Below are 4,605 nucleotides of genomic sequence, written 5' to 3' on the forward strand. Positions count from 1 at the left end.
AAATTTCATTATTTCCAAAACCAATTTCCGCCAACTCAATATATTAATATCGATTAACACGTAGTTACATTATGATGAATAGTACAAAAAACTATCTTACATGTGTTTGCATTAAATATCAACAAAAAATATACAACCTACACAAAAGTATATAACCCACATTTGTTCTAATAATAAAAAAAATATAGAACCTACACACGAGAAACATATAACCTACACACAAAATTCAACATCAATAAAATACACACGCATACGAAAACATATAACCTACACAGAAAAATATTATCCCGCACAAATACAATTTATTCATACATTAAAATTCCTTTCTATCAAAAATCAATATCTTCAAACTCAATATATCAATATTCATCAACATGTAGTTACATTGTGATAAATAATATAAAAAACTATCTTATACATATTTGCATTAAATGTCAATAGAAATATACAACCTACACAAAAACATATAACATACACTTGTTCCAAGAATAAGAAAACATATAACCTACTCATGAAAAACATATAACCTACACACGTGTACGTAGGATATGTGTATCTTTGTGTAGTTTATATAATTGTTGGTGCCATATTACATATGTCAGTTGTATGCTTTTTTGTATGTTGTACGTTTTATTGCTCAAGAAAGTATAGGTTATATAATTTTGTATGAATTAATTGTATTATATGAATAAATTATTTTTTTTTTTGGATAAAATGGAAAGTGGGTATATAAATTATAAAACTACACTAGTGTTTTTATCTTTTTAATTATAATAGTTAAATTAGCTAGGTATTTTAGTTAGAGAGAAATTTATTATAGTTATATTAGTTGTATAAATTTAAGAGAGAGAGAGTGCATTAATAAAACGTAATAGTTATCTATTCAATTAATATAACTAATCAAATTATTATAATTAGAAAATATTAAGAATTCATTTATTTTTATAATTTATTTTTTCTCTCTTAAATTTTTATTCTACACAAGTACAATTTATTCATACATTAAATTTCATTATTTCCAAAACCAATTTCTGCCAACTCAATATATTAATATCGATCAACACGTAGTTACATTATGATGAATAGTACAAAAAACTATCTTACATGTGTTTGCATTAAATATCAACAAAAAATATACAACCTACACAAAAGTATATAACCCACATTTGTTCTAATAATAAGAAAATATAGAACCTACACACGAGAAACATATAACCTACACACAAAATTCAACATCAATAAAATACACACGCATACGAAAACATATAACCTACACAGAAAAATATTATCCCGCGCAAATACAATTTATTCATACATTAAAATTCCTTTCTATCAAAAATCAATATCTTCGAACTCAATATATCAATATTCATCAACATGTAGTTACATTGTGATAAATAATACAAAAAACTATCTTATACATATTTGCATTAAATGTCAATAAAAATATACAACCTACACAAAAACATATAACATACATTTGTTCCAAGAATAAGAAAACATATAACCTACTCATGAAAAACATATAACCTACACACGTGTACGTAGGATATGTGTATCTTTGTGTAGTTTATATAATTGTTGGTGCCATATTACATATGTAACTTGTTTGCTTTTTTGTTTGTTGTACGTTTTATTGCTCAAGACAATATAGGTTATATAATTTTTTATGAATTAATTGTATTATATGAATAAATTATTTTTTTTTGGATAAAATGGAAAGTGGGTATTTAAATTATAAAACTAAATTAGTGTTTTTATCTTTTTAATTATTATAGTTAAATTAGTTAGGTATTTTAGTTATAGAGAAATTTATTATAGTTATATTAGTTGTATAAATTTAAGAGAGAGAGAGTGCATTTATAGTTGCATTTACATCTTTTTTATTTATTATATATATATATGCTTAAGTTTAGGAGAAAAATGATATTACTGGGAGGAATTCAAGAAATAAATATGAGTCATTAGTTTTATTTTAGGTTTTAAATACTTAAAAATAAATGAAAAATATGTAAATACAATAATAAATGTACTCTCTCTCTTAAATTAATACAACTAATATAACCATAATAAATCTCTCTCTAATTAATATATCTACCTAATTTAAATATAATAATTAAAAAGATAAAAAACACTAATTTAGTTTTATAATTTATTTACATCATCTTCATTTTATCCACAAAAATATAATTTATTCAAATAATACAATTTCTTTATATTAAAAAAATCTTTCCACTCAATTTATTAGCATATATCAACGCGTAACTTTTAACAATAAATATCAAAACATAATATTTTTTTTCAATTGATATCTCTAGAAAAAAAATATTGTCATAAATAATAAAAAAATGTCATACAAATGTGTCCATTAAATATAAACAATAAATATACAACATACACAAAATTATATAACCTACATTTGTTTTGAGCAAATACAAAAAAAAACATACAACCTACATATTTAATTCGACATCAACAATAATATAAACTACACAAAAATACACATATCCTACACGTGTGTAGATTATTTGTTTTTTTGTGTGTAGGTTATATGTTTTCTTATTCTTAGAACAAGTGTATGCTATATGTTTTTGTGTATGTTGTATATTTCATATTTAATGCAAACATGTGTAAAATAGTTTTTTGTATTATTCATCACAATATAACTACGTGTTGATGGATAATGAAAAGTTGAGTTGGAAGAAATTGGTTTGAATAGAAAGAAATTTTAACGTATGCATAAATTGTAGTTGTGTAAGATGAAAAAAAATCAAGAGATAAAAAATAAGTTATAAAAATGAGTTCGTAATATTTTTCAGTTATAGTAATTTGATTAGTTATATTAATTGAAGAGAGATTATGCATTTATACTTTCTTAATTTATCTTTAAGCTTTTAAAACCCAAAATAAAACTAGTGGCTCATATATATATATATATGACAACAATAGTTTAGATTAAACAACAAAACAAAGATATACATCTTCTCATATCAAGTTGTGCTAACATTGAAACTCAAGAATGTTGACGAGGATTCACCAGATGCTAGCATCAAGTCTTCCTCTATAGACATGGCAGGCCCGGTATTAGTTTGAACCGTAGAGGGAATGTGTGTGGTTCTTATGTTTTCCAACTCTATAGCTACTTCTTTCATTGTTGGTCTATGCTTACCATTCAAATTCAAGCATCACCATCACATTGCAAGATTAGCTAACGAGAGAAGCTCGTCCCTAGTACCCTCTTTAATCACCACTGCATCAGAAATAGACATAACACGTCCTTCTTCCATAGCCAACATAAAGTGTGTAGCCAAACTTCTAGTTTCACCAAATCTAGTCAAGGATATTGCTTTTTCTCCGGTTAGCATTTCAACCAAAACAACTCCAAAACTATAAACATCACTCTTGTCTGTGAATTGGCCAGATTGGAAATAGTCAGGATCAAGGTATCCCAATGTGCCTTTGACTAAGGTGGTCAAATGAGTTTGCTCTATTGGGACAAACCTTGAAGTTCCGAAGTCCAAAACTTTGTCCCAGTATTTGTCATCCAAAAGTATATTCGTAGTTTTGATGTCTCTATGGTATATTGGAATGGAAGTCGCTGAATGCAAGTAAGTAAGTGCTCCTGCAACCTCTGTAGCAATTTGTAATCTCCTGTTCAAGGAAATTGGGAACTCGGCAAATTCGTTATGAAGATAATCAGACAAGGTTCCATTCGGAATAAATTCATAAACAAGCAAAGGGACATCTGTCTCTAAGCAACATCCCAATAGTTTGACTACGTTTATGTGATTGACTTGGGAAAGAATGACCACCTCATTGATAAATTGTTCTAATTGGCTTTCATCAACAACTTTCGATTTTTTTATCGCTACAATCCTTCCATCCACCAACATCCCTTTATACACCGTACCTTGGCCCCCTCGACCTAGAATTCTGTTCTCATTGAAGTTGTCGGTGGTCTTCTCTAGGTCGCGTGATGGGAAATGTATGGTTTTGCCAACTAAAGATGAGTCGGCTTCTTGTTGTTGTTTTAAAAGTATGCCACCATTTCGTCTAAAGAACTTCTTTCTTTGTCTTCTTTCTTTAGTTTTTTTTATCCATTTGTACAATGCATAACTGGTTGCCACAAGAAGAAGTACACTCAAACTTATGCCAACACCTAAGTCAAGCGAACACAAAATGAAAAGAATAAGAAAGGTGATTCTTGCACATGATTTAGCCACAAAAAGGTGATTCTTGCTCATGATTTAGTAAAAAAAAACTCAAGGTAAGTTACAATTTGTATATATGTTTTCATGTGATTTTATTATCATTTCAGGCAGTATGTGCTTAATTATAATTTATAGCCTTTTTTAGAACATAGAGAAACAAGCTCGAAATGAAGTTCATGGGCCACTACGTACTCAAGCTAAGGTAATATGACATGAGTTAACATGACATGACACTTTAACGATAGATTAAACCACTCCCTACTTGTGTTAAGTGTGTTAAAATGGTCCATGGATTATGCTTATAACGGATCAAAATGAACAATATGCATTAAATATGTATTAATTACTAATTGTTTTGTTATTATTTATTTTGGAAATTAAACTAAATGTTTGA

The 4,605-nt window shown here is 27.4% G+C and overlaps 1 pseudogene; it reads right to left on the minus strand.

Moving 5' to 3' along the window:
- Positions 1-2,986: 2,986 nt before the first annotated feature.
- Positions 2,987-4,244, minus strand: LOC143579991 (wall-associated receptor kinase-like 9 pseudogene; annotated as a pseudogene).
- Between the last annotated feature and the right edge of the window lie 361 nt (positions 4,245-4,605).

The sequence above is a fragment of the Bidens hawaiensis genome, unplaced genomic scaffold (assembly GCF_021521415.1).
Source record: "Bidens hawaiensis isolate Kalapana, Puna unplaced genomic scaffold, B.hawaiensis_p1.1 tig00030188_1, whole genome shotgun sequence".
Taxonomy (NCBI): Eukaryota; Viridiplantae; Streptophyta; class Magnoliopsida; order Asterales; family Asteraceae; genus Bidens; species Bidens hawaiensis.